The sequence below is a fragment of the Canis lupus genome, chromosome 34 (assembly GCF_011100685.1).
Source record: "Canis lupus familiaris isolate Mischka breed German Shepherd chromosome 34, alternate assembly UU_Cfam_GSD_1.0, whole genome shotgun sequence".
NCBI lineage: Eukaryota > Metazoa > Chordata > Mammalia > Carnivora > Canidae > Canis > Canis lupus.
Window position 1 is genome coordinate 31,762,550 of NC_049255.1, and position 22,775 is coordinate 31,785,324.

At 32.5% G+C, this 22,775-nt stretch overlaps 1 long non-coding RNA gene across 2 annotated transcripts in view; it reads right to left on the bottom strand.

Annotated features, from left to right (window-relative positions):
• Positions 1 to 20,683: 20,683 nt before the first annotated feature.
• Positions 20,684 to 22,775, bottom strand: part of LOC111093908 — an 85,011-nt gene continuing 82,919 nt past the window's right edge. For both annotated transcript variants that reach the window (XR_005383586.1, XR_005383587.1), the window contains exon 5: positions 20,684 to 20,880. This is a non-coding gene — a long non-coding RNA (uncharacterized LOC111093908). The remainder of the gene's footprint in view (positions 20,881 to 22,775) is intronic.

The following is a 22,775-nucleotide window of genomic DNA, read 5'->3' on the forward strand; positions in this document are numbered from 1 at the left end:
TTGGAGAATTCCCTCCTGGAGTCTTCTAAAATTACTGTTCTGTACTTGTGACTCTGTATCCCTACTTTGTAACCATCACATTTTACATATCCCTTCTTCATGGTCCTGGAGATTCCCTTTCCTATCTTCTATTTTAGTTCCTTTGTTTTATGTATTCTATGTCTTTCTCTTTCTTGAGTTATTGTGTATTTCAGCAGAATGTTTCATATGGAGAAAAGTGGAATGGAAGCTATTTTTTAAGACTTTCAATTTCTGAAAGTGCTTTTATTTTACCTTTATCCTTGATACATGGTTGGGATAGGTATAAATTCAACGAATCAGTAAGGAAATCTCAACTTAAACTTTTGGAGGCATTGCTCCATTTTCTTACTTTCAGTTGCTACTGTTGAATTATCTCAAGCCATTTTGATTACTGATCCTTTCTTTATGCTCCTTACTGTGAAAGCTCATCAGATCTTCTGTTTGTCTTCAGCATTCTCAGCATCAATGTGCATCCTTCATACAAGATTTTCCCCTTACCCTCACCTTCCAATGTGCCTGCTGTGACCCAGTCATTAGACACATTGATCATTGAGAAGAAATTCTGATGACTCTGCAGGGTGGAAGAAAAGTTGACTGGCTGATCTGAAAACAAGAACATGTTTGGAGTCTAACTTTAAAAAATAAATAAGGGAGAAAGGAATCTTTGCATTTAAGTCATCCTTACCCTTCTCCTTTCAAATTCTGTTGCAGACTTTCCTGAACATTTTCTGAACATTTTTAAATTATGTGATATAATATAAATGGGGTTAACTTTGGTCTTCCTCATTGTCAGCTTAGGTTTTAAGCCTCCCGGTCCTTTCTCTCCCAATACAGATTTCTAAGTGTTTCATTAGGTCTACTTTTCAACTGTCAAAATGTTATTGTTATTCTTCTGTTTTTCTCGTCCACATGACTATATGTTTAATATAAATGTAAGCTAAGAAAACCAAATCAAACCAAAACAGATTTTGTTTTTAAATACAAAATAAAAACAATAACAATAAATAAGGACAGACGGGGGATAAACAGATATGTATTTAATATGCCACATTTTAGCATTTCATTTTTATTTTTGACAATTAACAGTTTTAACAGAAATATGTTTCGGCAATTAATCACTATTTTGTTAACTTTGCATGGTACAAGTATATACCAAGATTCAGGCTGCTCTCAGCTTAAGTAAATTTTCATCTCCTATATCACTTGTGTTTCATAAATTCTGTCCTACTTTTCAGAGTGATTGAAATGTCACCTCAATATTGTGTCATTAGTATATTTAAAAAAATTTAAGAGAGAAAAAGAAAGAGCAGTGTTTAGTTTTTGTCATTATATCTTAGTAAATTATTCTTAGATTTCCCTATAATGTAATAAAATGTTTAGTAATGCTTGAGAGCGAAGTGACTATATCTAAAATATCTTTAATCATAATGTAAAACATTGGCCTCTGGCATTAAGCTTCATGAAGCATGAAACTTGCATACATTTAGGATAGAATCTTCGAAAACAGAATAGAAATTCAGCTTGGGAGAGTAATCATTAATAATTTAAGAAATAAATTTTTTTCTGAGCATTATTAGGAATAGAGGAATAAACACAATTATTTTGACCAAATAACAAGTTAGTCATTTATTATAATATATTATCTAGGGCTTTTATTTGTTTCTTTGTAAACTGGTTATTCATATATGTTACTCTTACCTTTCTCCAATGTCCCTTCAGTGTTTGACATGGTTTGACTTGATTTGCGCCACATTAGAGTAGCCCAAATCAAGTTCTCCTCTCTCAGGGTTTTCCAAAGAAGTCTATCTATTTATATCCATCTATCTGTCATCTATTGAGATTTATTTTAAGGAAAAGTAAGTCAGTTATGGAGAGGCAATTATGGATAATGTCAAGTTCAAAATCCACAGTGTAGGCCAGCAGGGTAGAAATTCTGGCAAGGGTATGTTGCAGTCTTTAAACTGTAGTCTAGAAACTTGGGCAGAATTTCTATATTGTAATCAGCAGAGCAGAGTTTTTCTCCTATTTGGGAACTTCTTAAGTTCTTAAACTAATTGGATGAGGCCCATCCACATTATGGGGAGTAACCGGCTCTACACAAAGTCTACTGATTTAAATGTTAATCACATCTAAAAATACTTTCACAACAATATCTAGACTGATTTTTTTTTTAATTTTTATTTATTTATGATAGTCACAGAGAGAGAGAGAGGCAGAGACACAGGCAGAGGGAGAAGCAGGCTCCATGCACCAGGAGCCCAATGTGGAATTCGATCCCAGGTCTCCAGGATTGCGCCCTGGGCCAAAGGCAGGCGCCAAACCGCTGCGCCACCCAGGGATCCCTAGACTGATGTTTGAGCAAATAACCTGGCACCACAAACCAGCCAAGTTGACACCTGAAATAACCATCAGACTTATCAGTCTTATCAATTTATATGTATGTCATGTTAAGTATGCACACATATATCACATCATGTATATAGTATATATATAATTATAAATATATATAAATATATAAATATATATTTATATAATATATAAAATCATATATTAAATATATATATTTAAATTGAAGCATTTCAAACAGGTAAGTAAAAATAGATCTTATCTCTTAAGCACATGATTTCATGTAGCAAATGTTTGGGGAGAATATTAACTAAGCATAGCAAAAACTGATCTCTTAAATTAATATTCAATTATGGAAAGCTGATCAAACAAATGTTTAGGACTGCCTCAGAAGTAATTAAAAAGAGCATTCACCTGAAAGCCGAACTGTTTTTAAACATTTTATCAGACAAGTTGAATTTATAGTATTTGGTTCATAAGTATGAATTATTTAGATAAGGACTAATCCTTATCCCTTAAACTTTTTGATTATCAGGATTCTAGGATGATGTATTGAGCTTTAATTGATTCACATTAAAGTCCTCTTATGATGTTAATATCAATCTGTGTCCTATCTTTTATCTTGTTAACTACCCAGTGAGCAGCTTTTTAAAAAAGTCATTAAAAAGATCCAGTTTTTTTAAATGATTTTGTTCCTTATATATCTTCTTTTTGTTTAGTTGTTATATTTTACCACTTATGAACTCCATTTTATCTGATATTTAATTTTCTTTCATCAGCATCTACTTATAACGCAAAAATCCAATTACCAGTGCTGCCAGTGGTGGCTGATTTACCTGGGGGTAAAATAATAATAATAAAATAAAGAGGCACATACAAAATGTACAATTTAGAAAATATTTGGGGAATACTCTGAAAACAACTTTACAATTATTATTTGCTTTTATTTCCCTAGGTTAATATTATATCTGAGACTCCTTTTCCCCTAAATTTATTTCTTAGAAAAAGTTTTATGCCAGTGGCAATTGATCTAATGTCCTTTAGGGAAGTCTGCCAGATGTCGTGTGAAAACAGCCTATCTTGTCACAGATACTTAATCAAGCCTTTGTACTCTAGGGGGTAGAATTTACTTCCTGACCCTAGTTACTGATTATTAATACACAAAAGCAAGAGGATTGGAAATCTTAGACACCTAAGATAATGAGAATGCAGCTGTTAGTCATATTACTATGTCTTTTAATGAATTTTATGTGATTAAGTAGCTTTGTATTTTAAAGTTTTGCAATCAATCAACTGTACCATGGATATATTTCTTTCATCCTATGTGTTTAATAAATGAGCAATAGATGCCAATTTATGCTGCATTGTTTTCTCGCTTATTCTGATCACAAATAAGTAGAAATACAAAATGTAATCACTTGTATTACTTTAAAAATTGAAATAGAACATTTAATTTTGTTTAATCCATAGCCATTAGCCAAGAAAATGGAAATTATGATTTTAAATGTCAGAGATGTGATAGACTTGTTGCATTAATTGCCCTAATTCCTTGGATCTCTTGAAGGTACACCCTTTGCATCATGGCTTTACATATCTTCCCATGAAGCATAGAGTGTGATTCCTCGTATCTTGATTCTGAGTTCAGATATGTGACCTGTTTTGACCTTTGTTATTTTAGTAGTTGTGATAAATAAAGGATGGAAAAGAACTGGTGCCTTTAATGGAAGCACACTCAGGCTAGAAGGATGTAGGAGAGAAATTAAGTAGAAGCAAGTGGCCCTGGTCAATGGCCAGCCCACTTCCAGAGTATTGATACCCTAGACAAATAGATGAAACTCATATGCTAGGGATCCTAGGTGACACCAGATGATTTGTCCAGCTGAGGTGCCAGTCCACAGACTCAAAATAAGTTCATCTTGCTTAAAGCTACTGTGGTTTCTTATGCTGCATTAATACTGAGACAACTGATACAGGAGTAAAAGGTCTTTTCTATTTCTCAGTTAATAAGAGATAATCTGTTTAATTTCTTTCATTTTTTAAAAGGATGAATGTATTTGTGGATACACTAACTTATTCAAACTCATTCCTTTTCCCTTTCTCACATAAATTTATATCAGTTGTGCTGTATTTTTCTGTGTGTATGAAGTTTTAATTTACATATTCTTATTGTTTTACCATTATGTTTTTAAAAATCTATCTGGGTCATTCTGTGTATATATTGTTGACTATAACTATTATACAAAATTCCACAGTTTGCAGTAGTCATGCTTTACTTATCCATTTTTCTAGAGATGAAAATTATGTTGTTCTCTCTCTTCCTACTAACACAAAAATATTATAATTAAAATCTCCATATGTACATGTGGAAGAAATTTTGATAGCATATATAAGTATGTATTTATATATGTGTTTTCATATACTTAAGTGTATATCTATAAATGTAAATATGTCTTAGCTTATCATTGCATAAATTTATTTCCTAAGCAGGCACTCTATTATTTATATAATTCTCTTATTTTGTGTTTTTTGAATTATAATGCTTTTTTTTCTAGTTTTGCCAAGATTTAGGCATTTTCCTCAAGTAGTACATTTAAAAAATATGGAGATTATTTTTATAACCACATCCACATACATGAATTCTACATAAGAGAGAACTATTTTAGATTATAGTAGGGGAGATTTTAGTTTCAATCTGTAGGATTATTATAAATTTAAATAGACTCCACAGAAACAATTGCACAAATTAAGGGTTTGTTTTTTTTTTTAATAATTTGCAATTATCTGTTCTGTCTCAGAATATGTGAATATAGAAGTTGGAGCAAGTGGTCTCTTGCTTGTTCTATCCAGCATTGGCCCTCGATGATAACCAAAACCATTATGAAAGGGACAATAACAACATGTCATCATTTTAAGAAAACATAAATATATAAGACAACAGTGGGAAAATATTAAAATAATAAAGATAAACATAGTGAAACAAATATGATTGTTATAAAATTTAAGAACCATTGACAGTTTTTTTTTCTTTTTGAAGACTTTATTTATTTATTTGAGAGAGAAAACAGAAGGAGAGGGAGAAGGAGACTCCCTGCTGAGTAGGGAGCCCAGTGTGGAGTTAGAACATGACCTACGCTGAAAGCAAACACTTAACCAACTGAGCCACTCAGGTGCCCCCAAAACAGAGACAACCTTAAAAATACTCACAATTTTGTTATCTGATGATGATCCTAATTAATATTTTAGCATATACTTTTTAGATCTATCTCTCTGCACATTTTTAGAAAAAAATATTTGGAGAAAAATTGCAGTTAACCAAAATGAATATGAAAGATTATTCTACTAGCTTGTTTCTTAACAAGGGAACTACTGGTATTCTTGTGGGAAACCAGTCAATTCTTTGGCTAGTTTTTTCTTTCAATCTCTCAATTGGCAGAATATTTATCATCCTGAGACCTTACATCCAAAATGCTTTAGAAATGGAAGAGCATCTTAGAATTGAGAATATTTTGTTTATTCATTTCCCTTCTTAGAAATAAACATCTCAGTCTAGCTCAGTAAACTCAGTTGTGCAACTCTGCCTGTGGTATAATAATCAACAGCAATAGGGTGTGAAAATTTGTCTTTGAATAAGGATCAGGAGGTTCTCGAGGTGTTACCCGTTACTGTTCTTTCCATGTCCTGAACCCTCGTTGCATTATTATAACTGCTATCTTCTGTTGAATTAAAAAGTTTTATTAGATTGGAGTGAAGACAAGAGGCAAACTTTGTTCTGAAAGACTAAGGTCCCTAAAGCAAAGGAAAAGATAGGCACAAAAGGAAAGGGTCTTTTTTTTTTTTTTTGTAATTAAATATTTTATTTACTTATTCATGAAAGACACAGAGGAGAGAGAGGAGCAGAGACACAAGCAGAGACAGAAGCAGGCTCCACTCAGGGAGCCCAACCTGGGACTCGATCCTGGGTCTCCAGGATCACACCTTGGGCCAAAGGCAGGCGCCAAACCACTGAGCCTCCCAGGGATTCCCAGGAAAGGGTCTTGAACCATGTTCTACAGTTTTATTACTTACCAATTTGCCTCTTTCTTTGGGTTCCTAAGTGGAGTCACTTAGCCCTTAGTGAAAACCAAATAAATTATCATTGAATATTATAGTATAATATATTATACTATCCGATATATATTACATATATTAGTAATATATGATATATTATTAATCTGTACTCAATTTAGTGACACAGAACAAACAATATTATTTTTTTGTAAATGGATTAATATTTGAATAATTGCAGTATACATGGAAAGAATTTTTTTAAAGATTTTATTTATTTATTCATGAGACACACACACACACACACACACACACAGAGGGGGAGAGAGAGAGAGAGAGAGAGAGAGGTAGAGACACAGGCAGAGGGAGAAGCAGGCTCCATGCAGGAAGCTCGATGTGGGACTCGATCCCGGGACTCGGGATCATGCCCTGGGCCGAAGGCAGGCACTAAACTGCTGAGCCACCCAGGCGTCCCTGGAAAGAATATTATACTACCCTCAATTTTAGATTTTAGAAGTTGCATAGACATAGACAAGACAGATAAATCACAATTATCTTTAAATGTTCACTGGTTCATCTTCCAACTTTATTGAGATATGATAAACATAAAATATTGAATGTTTAATATATGTAGTGTTGTGATTTGATACATGCATATATCACAAAATGACTATTCCAGTAGTGTTAGTTAATGCTTCTATCACTTCATATAATTACTTTTTTTTTTTTTTTTTGGTGTAGAGAACATTTAAGCAATTAAAAGTATATAATATAGTATAGTCATGTATAGTCACCATGTTGTATATTGCATTCCTAGAACTGGTTCATCATCGAATTGGAAATGTTTGCCTTTGACTGACACTTCCCCACCCCAACCTGCACCTCCCCAACTCCTAGCAACTATCATTCTACCTCTGTTTCTATGAATTTTACTTTTTAGATTCCACATATAAATGAAATCAGACAGCATTAGTTTTTCTCCGTCTGACTTATTTCACTTAACATAATGCTTTTAAGGTTTATCCATGCTGTCGTGAATGACAGGATGTCTTTTTCATGGTTGAATAACAGTCCATTGTTTATATCACATATTCTTTACCCATTCGTCCACAGGTGGACACTTAGGTTGTTTCTTTATATTGGTTATTGTGAATAATACTGCAATAAATATGGGAGTGCAGATATTTTTTCAAGGTTATAAACCCAGAAGTGACATTGAAGGATCATACATTAGTTCTATTTTTAATTTTGGTGGGGGGGAACCTCCCTACTATTTTCCATAGTGGCTGTACCAGTTTGCATTCCCATCACACTGCCTAAGTGGCCCTTTATGTATATAGCATATAGATGGTTATCAAATGTTTTTCCCATTCCACATATTGCATTTTCATTATGTTGATTGTTTCTTTTACAATGCAGAAGTTTTTTTTAGTTTGGTATAGTCCTACTTCTTTATGTGTGCTTTCATTGCCTATGCTTTAGGGTCAAATTAAAAAATATACATATTGCTAAGACGAGTGTCAAGGAGGTTTGTCCCTATGTTTTCTTCCTGGAATTTTATAGGTTGAGATCTTATGTTTAAGGCTTGAATGCATTTCAAGTTAATCTTTGTGAGTAGTATATCATCATGTAAGGGTATATAGTACTTACTTTTGCAGCCAGAAATTTTTCTCCTGACTTTCCATTTAAACTGTGTACTTATAAATTATCTGAAGACCATTTTGGCTAACTCCTAAAATGATGTACTTTTATTAATATAAGACTAAACTTTATAGTATACAGGTTAGGGTAGGTTAAATAACTTCTAGTTATCTGTTTCTCTTAGAACAATGCTAAAACAATGTTAACATTATATATAATGCCTCTATGTCTAGTTGTAGTTGAAGCTCTTTTCTCAGTCTTACAATAAACTTGGCTACATGACTTGTCAAGTTCACATAACACAAGAAGGCTTGACATTTGCCAAGAGCTTTAAAATCTCCTGTATAGTTACTTCCTTCAGTTTCTTGATTCTGCCCTTGAATAGGAGAAAAAAAAATGACTCAGGTAGTAGTTATTACACTACCCAAGGCCCCAAAATAAGAAGATATATAGAACATAGCAGAACTATGGCAAGCAGAACCAGGAAGGGATATAGCTGACTCATAGATTCATGAGATAGAATTAACATTTATTGTTGTAAGTCACTCAGATTTCGGAATTGTTTATTACAAAGCAAAGTTGAAAAAAAAAAGCTTTCAACATCTTGATATATATCAATTTAATGGTTGGTATCTCCATTTGAGAAAAAATGTGCTAAAATTATTAGTAGGTTGTTTGAAACTGTAATTTAAAATTTTTTTTTTTTAATTTTATTTATGATAGTCACAGAGAGAGAGAGAGAGAGGCAGAGACACAGGCAGAGGGAGAAGCAGGCTCCATGCACTGGGAGCCTGATGTGGGATTCGATCCCGGGTCTCCAGGATCGCGCCCTGGGCCAAAGGCAGGCGCCAAACCGCTGCGCCACCCAGGGATCCCTGTAATTTAAAATTTTACTTTTGTGGTTCCAATGATTTGGAAGGTGGTTTTTTGTGTGTTTTTGTTTTTGCATAAATTCATCAAAAACTCAGTAAAGCAAAACAGAAATCTATATATTTTTTACAGAAATCTATATTAAAGAACATATTGCACATATTAAACACAGAGTTCATTTGTGAATTCAAGTCCTTTATAAAACAAATTATAACGAAATCCCTTAGAAATAAATATTTTCTACTTCTTCATTCAAGTTACAGTCTTTTTTCAAGTTTCAGTCTTAATTATAAAGCTAGCATACTGTAAACATGACATCAAGTTCCAAGCTTAAATGATTAGTATTTTATATATATATATATATTTAGTTATTTGTTTTAGAGAGAGAGAGAAGAGTGGGGGCAGAAGGAGAGAAAGAGAGAGAATCTCAAGTAGACTGCCAGCTGAGCACAAAGTCCAACGTTGAGCGAGGCTCATTCTTAAGACCCTAAGATCATGACCTGAGCCTAAATCACCAGTCACACTGAACCGACACTTAGGCACTTCTATGAGTATTTCATTTTAATTTTGAAAATAAAATCATACTGAGTAAATATATTTAGTGATTATGGGACAATCAAAAAAGTGATCAAGCTTGCAAAAAGCATTATTTCAGGTTGTCTCCTCATATCACAACTTTCTTAAATATTTATGCATCATGACGTTCTGCTATAATGCACATTTGACAGGTGTGGGTGGGAAACTTTGAATTATATACAGCCCATTGGCAATATTGTTTTTAATCATTAGGCAAAAATGATCTATGGAGGAAAGAGCAAAACAAAATAATAAAATATTTTGACTACCCTTTTATGAGTTATTTTCTTTGTTGTTTTCTTTTCTTTCTGAAAACTATAAGTTATACCATACTTTACTATACTTACTATATATATATATATACATACTAAGTTTATATTTAAATGATTATATAATGAATTCTAAATTTTAAATTACAATGTTAACAATACCATCTGTATACAGTTTTGTACAAATCTATCAATTGATATATATATATCATAATAGTTTATATAGTGGATTCAGTAGAATATTTAAATGACTAATTATACCACTGTCTTAAACAAATTGTTCTCTAGTTCCTTATATACAAGGTAAAATTATATTGTATATAGTTTGATGCTAACATTTTTATATACAAAGCATTTGGCTAGATTTTGTAGGGGAGTAGAAATATCAAAAGATTAAAAGGAATAACATTTAGATAATATACACCAGCAAATTTATTTTTAACCTAAAGTATTAAAGATTATGTGTGTTCATTTTCAAATTTTACCAAAAGCAATACATTTTAAGGTGTGCCATTATTTTTGTACATTTATATACTTCAAAGAAGAAAAAAAGTGCCCCATGGGAGAACTGATAGGAGACCTCCACTTAAGTCTGAGCCATACAAAGGTTATATCCACAGAGTAAAGATAAACAAGAAATTAAACTCCACGATAAAAAGACAGCAAGGAAACTAGCAAGTTTCAACCTTGATACTGAGTGGAGGGGATAACACTTTCCCTGACAATTTAAATCACTAGGTATTATCTTGTAAGGTTTGCATTCTGGATTCACACTTTTAGTGTGGTCCAAAAAACTTCAAGCTGAGAATTTAATGAATGTGTTCTCAGGTTGCCTCTGCCTTAGATGACTGGGAGAAGCAAATGCAAATCCTCTTGGTGTCACTGTATGCTAATCCGGGTTAGTAACATGTCATTAATGAAAGGACCCTCAGTTCAGAAATGTTAGAATGTATAGCAAGCTTTTTAAAACTCTATTAAATAAGTATCATACAATGAAATGTAACACACGTTCAATGGAAACATCAGAAAACACCTTTGATTCGTATTTTTATATTTGAGGAAAAGGGAAAAACTTTAGAGAGGACTTTATTTAAATGACGGCTTAAATGACAGTAGCAGCAAAAACATATAGTTCTTAGGATGATCTCAACTATTTCCATCTGTTCACTTATTTAATACGCACAACAGCTCTCTGAAATAACTACTATTTCCCCCATTTTATAAATAAGGAAACAGAAGAGCCAGGACTTAAACTCAAGTAGTCTATGTGCAAAGCCCTGTCCTAATCTTTGTTGCTTTAATAATGAGAGCTATTTCAGTAAGCACTGACTGTGTAGAAGGCCAGTCCAGAAAGAGATGACACAAAGAAAACAGAAGTAAAAGAAAATGCCATTCCTTACAATGTCAAGTGGACTAGGATGGTTAAAACAAAAGAAATGAGATATAAGTAATTAGGCAATGCTGTTGGCAAAATAGATTGAGGCCAGGAATTTATGATTTAGTATTTAGGTATATGAGACTTATTTCATAACTAATGTGATTCATTGAGGGTTTTTAAGGAAGAGAGTATCATGATTTGTTTTTGGGAGGAAGAGGTTGTTTTCTACTGAATAAGGGAACACAGGTGGGATGAGAAGATCTTTGGCAAAGGAAATAAGTTCAGTTAGAGACCAATGGAGTTTGAAGTAGCTGTGGAATTTTTATGTGATCTGTTCTGGTCTTGGACATAGATAGATTTCTGGGAGGAAGAGACTCATGAGAATCCTCGGCATTGATAGAATAAAAAAAATACCAGAACAAATGTATATAATAGTTTAAACATATCATATGAGTGTGTTGTACATATTTAATAGCATTAAGTGTATTAAATATCATTTAACTGATTTTCTTTCACTGAGTTTTTTAAAAAGAGATATCTTTATTATGAAACTAATACATGAGTTATTTTTTTTATTGTGGCAAAATGGGCATGATATAAAATTCACTGTTTTAACCATGTGTAACCGTAAAATACAGTGGCATTAAATTCATTCACAGTGTTGTGCAACCATCACTCCTTTGCATTTCCAAAACTTACAGAACTTTTTGTTGTTTTTGCTCTTTTTCAAGTGATTTTTGTTGTGGAATAAGACACATTTAAAATGAATTCATAGTTAAACATGAACAAAACTTAGGTAATTAATGATTTAGAAAGAATTATAGAAAAAAAGAATGAATTGTGGGCAATCAAATATATAAATAAAATTTTATTAATAGCCTAAGTTATAAGCAGATGGCTATAGTATTTTATCTGGGGCTAAATGAGAAATATCAGCTTCGTGGCTCTATCTGTATTGCATTTGTCAATTCGTTTTCGAAAACCAAAATATCAACTAAACTATTACTTGTTCTAGAAAAGACCTCTATCCCTTTCTTGCATTTTGCCATTACAAGAATGATGAAAGAACCCAGAAGTCTAAGAACTCTTGGCAAGAACACCAATCTTCTTTCCCCCAGATCTTACAGTCTCACCTCTACTATGTGCTTTTGGCCACCATGACAGCTCTTGGGTTCTACTACTTTAGTTACCCCAAGGGGGGCAACATTCTCAGATCACCATTGATCTCCCACATTAGCATTTTTATAAACTTCTGTGTTCTCGTTTTCCTGATCTCATTTCCTTTCCCCCTTTTCCATTGCTCTTTTTGAAAATTATAATCTATCTTCTCAGCATTTCTTTTGAGTTTTCTCTTCACTTTCTTTATTTGCAATCTGATTCTTTGGTGAGATCACTGCCACCCCTACAGATTTCTCAGGTTGCAACTCTTTTATCCTGGACTAGTGGTAGCGTAGTTATTTTCATTGTTCCTCCATCCCTGCTATACCTCTATCCATTCCTTCTCTCTAAAAACTTGAAGCTTCTGAAGCACCTTTATCAGACTATACCACTTGATGATTTGCCTAGTTACAGTCATTTCTACATCTCTCTGTCTTTTTCTGATATTTCTTATAGATTTGAGATTGTAGGGGAGAAACACTTTTTCCTTTTTATTCTAGGTTCTTTTGGCTGGTTTATTAGTTAAATAGATTAACTCCAGAAAAAATAAACTTAATTACATCTGTACTGGAGGCATATAACAATATGTGGACCCATAAGCAGTCAGGCAATTGAAGCTTATCTGCCATCCTGGGCTAAGGAAAGGAGATAGGGGTCTGATCTTCTAAAGGGGAGGAAGATGGGAAGAGCAAATACTTGATAAATAAATGCTGACCGTGTCGTACAGATATATTGGCTACAGAGGGGCATTTATCTGGGCTCTGCTGAACTCTCTCCCCACCCCTTACCTTGCTTACCTTTCCTAGCCCTTATGCTTTCTAGTTTCCTGTGGTGATAGTTGTTTTCCTGGACCAGGCTCTCTATCTAATTTTTTTAGGCAGTTTAGAGGGAGGTAAAACCTCTTCCTAAGTCTTGTGGGGCTTGATTCACTTCAAATCAAAATAATCCACATGCCAAGTGACACATTCTGGGAAGATCTTGGATAACTTTTTGCATTCTCATCTTAATACTTGGCAATTTCAGGAACAGGGGATTGAGGGGGTTAGGGGCAGAGGGAAAGACAGAGAGAGAATCTTAACCAGGTTCTATGCCAAGCATGGAGGCTAATGCAAGGCTCAATCTCATGACCTGAGCTGAGATCATAACCTGAGCTGAAACCAAAAGTTAGATGATGCTTAACGAACTGAGCCACCCAGCCAGCAGCCCCATGGCTGCTTTTTTTTTTTTTTTTTTTTTCCTTTAAAATTACTAACTACTGGGATCCCTGTATGGCTCAGCGGTTTAGTGCCTGCCTTAGGCCCAGGGCATGATCTTGGAGACCAGGATCGAGTCCCATATCGGGCTTCCTGCGTGGAGCCTGCTTCTCTCTCTGCCTGTGTCTCTGCCTCTCTCTCTGTGTGTCTCTCATGAATAAATAAATAGAATCTTTTAAAAAAATTACTAACTAGTAAGGTCTATTTTTCTGCAGTTTTAACATATCCCAGAACATTCTGTAAGAAATATGCTTGGGCAAATCAGTGCCAGTCAGGCATAGATCACAAAATGCCTGGGATACATAAAATGACTTCTCTAAGTTAAGACAGCTATGTCTCATCTTTCTTTTTCCAGGAACCCCTAATCCTATCTGCCTACAGAGTCAGAGTTCCTTTGAGTAGTAGCTGATATTAGGCTGGAACAGGAAAAATACAAGGGAGTCTGGAGAAACTTGAGTGCCAGTTTGCCTATTTGAAGATTCAACTGCATACCGTATCCTTTAATATATCTTTACTCTGAGACAATTTAACCTATCCACATTTAATCTATCATTAGATAAAAAGCCTGGTTTTACAATGATTATGACAACCATATCCTCAACTTGATCTGGGGTAGGTCTGAGTTTGAATAGCTTATAGTCGTTGAAAACGTTTCTCAATTATTTATGCTTGGGCTTGAAATGATCCCTCCAAATTTATTATTCACTTATTGCTGACTAGTCAGTTCTTTTCTGAGCTTATCAAATTCTTCTAAAGACTTGCTACATAAAGCCATCTTAAACAATATCGTTCATATTTTGATCCTTCAAAATCTTCCCTAGACCAACAAAGTAGTTACATACAGTTTCTATCTTATAAGTTTTCACAACAAAGATTTGTACCAAAATGAACCTGTCTTCCAATGCATCACATGTAAACATTGTAACAAATGTTTCACAACAGTATAGTATGGATTACATCTTTACAACTCCTATAAACAGCTTTTTTTAAAATCACTTACCCCTTAGATCCTTGTCAAAATGCATTTTTTTTCTAGGAAGTAATCCCTTTATAAATCAAGAGAGGCTAGAGAATGCTATGACAACAACTCTGAAATATCAGTGGCTTAAAACAACAAAAATTTCTCTTCCATGTCACTGAGGGCTCTTATTGACCCAAGAGATGATCCCATTCCAAAGGAAAAGAGTATAGGAATGTTTTTATTTTCCTGATTAATTCAATTCATAACTGATCACCAGAACAAGTTCTAATTCACTGAACTCCAGGTGTTAAGGATGTTCAATCCTCACTGTGCCCAAAAAGATAAGAGAATCAAACATCTGTTAGGGACTAGTGACTGGGGTGCCTGGCAGGCTCAGTTGGGAGAGCATGAGACTCTTAATCTTGGGGTTGTGAGTTCGAGCCCCATGTTGGATGTAGAGATTACTTAAAAAATAAAATCTTAAAAAAGGAAGAAACTAATCATTCAATAGAACACTCCTTCCTTTTATTGGACTAGTTTTGTGGAAAATTCAGATATGCTGGCTTTGTCTTTACGATAATTGACTGAGCAATTTCATGTAAACTTCTATGAACACTGCCTAAATATAATATTTCAATTGTTGGTGTGAATAGATGGACAGCTTCCAAGTGAAAATTTGTATTCCAACTGGCAGCATCAGTTTATATTTAACATTGTTCATAGATGTTTTTACTGTGAAGAGTTTTGAATCTCATTATTTTAAATATAGTTTTTCTTCCAAATTCTTCAAACTGCCTGTATTATGCCCAGTAGTTTTCCGGATCCATGAAAGATTAACGAAGGAAGGAATCTATCGTATCACCGTTTGTATTACTTGTTAAAAACAAGTAATGTGGGCAGCCCGGGTGGCTCAGAGTTTGGCCCGTGCCTTTGGCTCAGGGTGTGATCCTGGAGTCCTGGGATCAAGTCCCACATCAGGCTCCCTGCATGGAGCCTGCTTCTCCCTCCGCCTATGTCTCTGCCTCTCTCTCTCTCTCTCTCTCTCTCTCTTGTCTCTCATGAATAAATAAATAAATCTTAAAAAAAGAAAGTAATGTTAATGAAATGTAAAGTAAAACATATTAGGGTGGCTAAAGGACAAAATTTGACAAAAGGTGATTTATATGCTTATTATCGGATACCAAGATTTATATAAGCTAATGTTTTGTTAGAAAGGTTGGTCTTTATTTCATTCTGAGGCTAGTTCATATTTATCGATCACTTATTAAGTGTAAAACATTTTATATTTGTAACGTGACAATTATATATGTATATTATCTACCGAACACCTAGCGGATTGGGGAAATGTCATGTTTAATGATCAGCAATTATGCAGTCTTGACAATTTACATGTTTATCACCTACTATTATCTAATTGCTATCTAGTAGAAAAGAAGCTACAAAAACATGATCATGTGTTACTTTTCTAGTCTAAATTCTCCAATGATTTTTCATTGCTAAAAAGTGTGAATATTTTGGTAATAGATGTTAAGAATTTGGTGATCGTGGAGATCTCTCCAGTCTCATATCTCTTATTCCTATTTTTTGCCTCACTCTTGCCTTATCCAGTTGTGCTTAATTAGTTGTAATTTTCAGAACAAATCATTCCCAGAAGTATCTCCATGCTTTTCCTCATGGCATTACCTTTGCCAGAATTCTCTTATCTTGGATATTTTTAATGGTATCAAATTGCTTACAATATATTAAAAGTGAAAAACAATTAGAAAACAGTAAACCTATATATAAGTTTTTACTCATTTTGGTAAAAAATGCAAATATATTCATAGAGCAATATTAGAAACGCATGAATGAATATAAAATGTTTATTGGTAACATAATTTCTAATTTTTCATAGGTGTTTGTATTTAATGTTCTATAATAAAAGTGTAGTATTATACTATATGTTGGCAAAGTGAATTTAAATAAAGTATTTTTTAAAATGAAAATAAATATTATTCATAATCAGGAAAAAAATGAAATCTGTTATTACTTTCAAAGTAAAAGAAAAATACTGATTCCATTTGTTCAACTGGCAAACTCATACTACTAGTGCTTTAATCTCAAACCAAATCCCATTTTCTCTGAAAAAAATTTTTCTTCTATACTATTACTATGCTTTCTATAACTGTTATAGACTATTAGCCTATTGTATGATATTGGTTGCTTACTTTTATGCTAATCCATAAAATATTTGAGATCAGTGATCATAATATTCACTCTTTTTATGTCCAACATGGAGTACAGCAAATATATGTATGGAAATTTAAGTACAATAAATAAATAAATTGAAGTAAACAAATTCAACAAATAAACCGAATTCAACACCTACCAAATAGAGGCACAGAAAATACATAAATGCAACAAAAGGAAATTGTTCAGTCTGAGAAGAGAAATATAGGAAAGTAAATATGGAACCTGACCTTTGAAAACTGTTTTATTAAACTGTATGTCAGATTATGTCAGTTTCCTCATTGGAAACTCTAATTGACTCCAGTCATAACAGCAGGGAATTCAAACACTTTCATATCGCTGTAAGTAAGAAAATAATTAGGAAAACTAAGTTGTGGTTATTTCAATGGACACTTTTTTTTAAAATAAAATTTTTATTTTAGGAGGGTCATGGGTTTACAGATTGGCAAAGACAATATGAAGAGTTCCTGTGTACCCTGTAAACAAGTCTCCATACTGTTATTGTTCTACTTAACTATGTTATATTTGTCATTATTAATCCTCTAATGTTGATATATTATTTTCAGGTGAACTCCATATTTTTTTCAGATTTTATCCATTTCCCTCATTTATTTCTTGTAAGAGTCTATCCAGGATACCACATTATATTTAGTTGTCATGTCTCTCTCCTTAAGCCTTCTCTGGACTGTGAGTTCCTTAAAGTTTTCTTATTTTTTATGACTTTGAAAGTTCTGATGAGTTAGTGCTCACAAACCCCCAACTTGGATTTTCTCAATATCTTTATCATAGTTAAATTAAGGTTATGAATTTGTAGTAGAAAGACCACAGAGGTAAAGTGCCAATCTTATCACAACATATCATATTGTTGAAGTAGTATTGGCTAGGTTTATCCACTGCAAAATTACTTTTGTCACTTCATTTTCATACAACTATTTGGAAGGAATTCACTTAGGGTAGCTCCCACTTAAAAAGGGGTGGGAGCTAAGTACAATTTTAAAGAAGTATCTACTTAGATTAATCAGAATTATGCATGAGAGATTTAGCTATCTTCATTTATTTATATCTGTTTGGACTTGGGGATATTTATTTAAATTTTGAGTTATGATCCAATATTACTTCCTTAATTACATTGTTCTAGCTTTGGCCCCTGAGAATACTTTCATATTGGCTTCTCTATTTTTGACACTTTGGCAGACCTTCATCATTTTTGTTTGTTTATTGTTTGTTTGTTCACACTTACTTACTTTCTGGACAGGAAGATTTTCACAGCTTTAAAGCATCAGAGAGTATGCTAGTTTGAGCCAAGGTAAAAAATTTCATAAGTAGGAAGAATACAGGAAATTCTCAGTGTATTGGAGTCTGTCATGGATGGAGCCAAGAGAGAATTAGGGTTTGGAATGAAATATGAGCCTAGGTGTGGAAGTGGAGCCATATAGTGAGATTTGAAATGTTATATGAAGACATTTTAACTTATGTGTAAATGGTATCTTTCCAATTTTACATAAAGAATGTCTGGCACTTATCGAACATATGAGAAGATCAAAACATATAAAATATGTGATTAATAGAAACAGAGCAATAATCTATTAATAGTAAATTATGGAATTATTACTTGCAGAGGAAAGTGACAAAAATAACTTTTGATTTAGAAAATAATTTAGATAGTAGTATAAAGAGTAGTTTGGATGAAAAAGAGTCCAAAGGCAGGGAAATTATTTAGTAAACTTAGTAAATATTCCTGCACTGAAATTATCAGGAAATGAATTAGAGACAGCAGTAGGCAAAATTTCTTACCCTCCTTCTTTTATATGACTTGAAAAAATTGTGGATATAGTACATATGGACTTCAATTTTATTTTCTTTCTTGAATTTGAATTGTTTATGACATATTAAAAGTATGCACATTGTTTTTGCTTCTCAAATTGTAATAAAGTTGTGTCAGATTAACCTTCTCTCTAGGAGACATAACAAAATCTGGGATATATCAGTTGTGAGGCATTGAATAAGAAAGAAAAGATTTGGGAAGTCCAGATACAAGATTTGAAAGAAAATTAAAGCTTAAAATGAGGACCAGTCTTTGGTCCTCCTTTCCTCTTCTATGGATTTCCAATTCTTAAAACAGTTACTGAGAACCTGAGAGTCTAAACTTCCTTCTGAAAGAATTAAGGAGCTTGAAAGGACACAAACTGAACTTAAATGCTCAGTGTTTGGGGCTCTGAAACTCCTCTGGTATTTGGTTGGGAACATCAAAGCACTAAACACTATTACTATTAAGAGACAACTGGGTAAAATATGTTTAGAGGGACTGAAATTTCAAATCTTTTGAAGCATATTAGGATGGCAGTCATTGGTATTGCTTATGTTTTTATATTAGAAAGCTACAAAAGCAAAAGCAAATCTTCTCTGAAGAAAAGTGGCATTAACCAAAACCTCAAATTATCTTTCCAATTTTACATAAAGAATGTCTGGCACTTATCGAACATATGAGAAGATCAAAACATATAAAATATGTGATTAATAGAAACAGAGCAATAATCTATTAATAGTAGATTATGGAATTATCACATAAATACTTTAAAATAACCATGGATTGTTATGGCAAGTAGTAGCATTAAGGGCAAAGAGGGAATTTTTAAAATAATAAAAATCTATTAATTAACAAAAGTAAAAATTTGACATAATTTAAGAGTAAAATACAATTGCAGTGATTTTATTACACTTCTCAATAGCTGATAGAATGCATAGATAACAAATCAATTGTTAACAACTACAGATTACAGGATCTTTTAAAAAGGCACAAATATATAAGGTAGTAATAATTTCTCATTTAAATTTTTTCATTTAAAAATGAAATTAGAAATTAAAAATCAAAATATAATTTTTAAATATACAAAGGGAAACAGCTGTTAAAATGACCCATGGATACTCTAAAAATATCAAAATATCAACTAAAGAACAGGAAAATACCTAACATATAATGTATTAAAATTTATGATGTGAACCTAAAATTGTGTGCAGGAAAATTTATAGCCCTGAGTATATCCTGAGAAAATTAGGTAGGCTAATCCTAAAGTTGTAAAGATCCATTTTAAGAAGTTTTAAAAGAACCAGAAAATTAAATGTAAAGAAGAAAAGTAGGCAATTATAAAGATAAATGTAAAATAAAATTAGGAAAAATCGTAAAAAAATAATGGCCCAAAGTACAATAATTGATTCTTTGAAAAAATAAAAAAATTGGTAAATACCAAGAAAGAATAATAAAATGTAAAATATAAAACACACACACACATACTTTCAATATCAGAAATGAAAAAGGAGTTAGTAATACAGATCATACAAACATTAAAAACTTATAAAAAGATATTAACAACTTTATATTCATAAAATTATAATTTTAGATTTAAAGAAAACTAAGAACATATAATCTAAAAATACTGAATGTGTAAATAAAATTGTTCTCCTAAAAATAACTCCAAACTCAGACATCTTCACCTTCATCTTCAATTTTTCGGGAATAAATAACATTTATATGCAAACATTTGCAAAGATTATAAAATGTTGAAATAATTTCCAAATAATTTTGTAACATTGTTTTATTGTGACTCTCAATTGATCACAGACATTGCAGGAAAAAATATTCAGGGACACACTCTCTCTCATGCACATAATTAATATCATGGGCAATATATTAGCAAATTGTTCCCATAACTCTATTTAAAAATATAGTAACAATAGTTAGGTTTATCCAAAGAAGGAAGATTTAATTATCATTAAAAATAATCAATATAAGTCAACAAATGGACAGAATAAAGGAGAAAAAATATTTATATATCATGGAGATAGAGTTTATTTATATCTGGACTGGAATCCAGACTATATAAGAAACTCTTTTTTTTTTTTTTTTTTTTCAGACTATATAAGAAACTCTTAAAGCCAAAGTTACCTCCCCATCTCTAAATATATGGACAAATGACTTAGTCATTTCATATGAAAGGATGCAGAAATGGCCTATAAGCACAGGGAGATAGATGTTCAAGATCATTAATCCTCAGGAAACTGAAAATTCAGAATTCAGAGTGCTGCTTCAAAACCAGTAGAAGTTTCCATAGATGTCTTGTGTGTTATACCTACAAGCTAGAAACAACAAAAAAGTTCAACAGCATAAATTGTGGTATACTCGGCAATAACGGTGAATGAAATTGTTATCAGGTAATAGCATGGATGAATCCTAAAGAAGCTAGGCATAAATGAATGCTTCTCATTCCCAGTTTCAGCTCAGTGATATAGAGAGAGCCATATCTCTTATTTACAACTTTACATGACTACAAACATTTCAGAAGCAGGAATGATGTAAAAAAAATTATTGGTATATGATAATTTGTAATGGATGACCCAGAAAGAATTGGGAAGACAGTTTAATACTATGCAAACATCCTGCTAATGATCATAATATCAAGTAGATTTTTTACCCATTGATTTGTTTTCAATCCAGCCTCTACTACGATGGTTAACATGCTGAACTTTCCCACTTTAGCCACCTTTTCCTCCACAGTTCCAAAGTGTGCTCATCGTTCTACCATAAGCAAGAGGCTTTCATTTTCTTTTGCTCATTTAAGCATTTATCATCAGTACAGACGTGCATAAACTTATTTTTTCAGTTTGGTGCTCAAATTGTTCCAGATTTGGCCAGTGACATATTTAGAAACCAAGGAGAGGAAAACTTTATCACTGGTTATGCTTGAAGTAACCAGCATTTAGAGATCCTCTTATTGTCAGGACCTGGCCGACTGTCTCACCTCTATTGTTATGCCATCGGTGACTATCGTGGAATGTGAAAGTAATCATCACATGAGCATCAACAATTGATAAATCATGAAGAATACATATGTTCATCTCTGAACTCCTAGATATATTAAAAATGCCTTACAAACAAAATTTTAAAAATCATCTTAACTCCAAAGAATTTTTAAAATACTGATAAGTATCAGAAATATCAAATAAATGTTAATTATGGCCCCAACCAGGTGTTTTCTACATAATTCTTCCATAGTGACATCAACTATAAAAAACTACATGGCATATTGGAGGAATGCGTGCTCTTCCATGTTACTGCACTGTTGTCTATCGCCATGTTGCTACCAATATATCTCAGCTTTTTTGGCCACAGAAGGCCAAAAGAGAGTAAGACTAAAAGGAAACAATAAAAAAAAATCATTTCATTTAATATCTGAGATATGAAGGAACTCCTAATGTCCTCAACTTCTTTAAAAGAAGAGCAAAGAATTTTAACAATATTTTAACGAATCATTTTAATCATCTACACATATATAGATATATTTCCAAAAATAACTCATGTTTCAAATGAATATATATTAGTGTATGGGAATCTTGCTGAAAATATATTAATAATGATAACACATTACAACTAAAATGAATATAAAGAATTTGCAAAAACTGACTTGCATATTACAAAACACTCATTTTACCATCCAAAAATATTAGCTATGAGAATCAATTTTCTGGAAAGTAATGGACTCAGCATGATTTTTGTGAGCACATTATCAGTGTTCTAAAAAAAGTGTTGTAATGAGAATAGTATCCTTTAATTAAATGACAGTATTAGCCAGTTTCACTTTAACCAACCTCTTCATTTTTATCAGAAAGCAACTGATTACACCATTCTGTAATTAAAGTGTAGAAGTGCATGCCAATGAGAATTTGACTCTGTTGAAACTCATATTGTTACAATCTAACTTCAAAAATTTTAAATAATGAAATCAAACATTTGCACATCATACTGTGTTTGGTTATCAGATTTGATGTAGGCTGCTCATTTTGATAAAGAAAAATGAAAGATAAAATTGTAAAAGAACTAAAACTTTCTTTTGTAGAGCAAAATATGTCACTTTTAGGAGAAACCTTAAATATAAGGACACAAATGCTGAAGACAAAAAAAGAAAAAAAGAATAGAAATAAGATTATGCCAACACTAACAAAAAATACTGGTAAAGTAACCATACTGATTTATT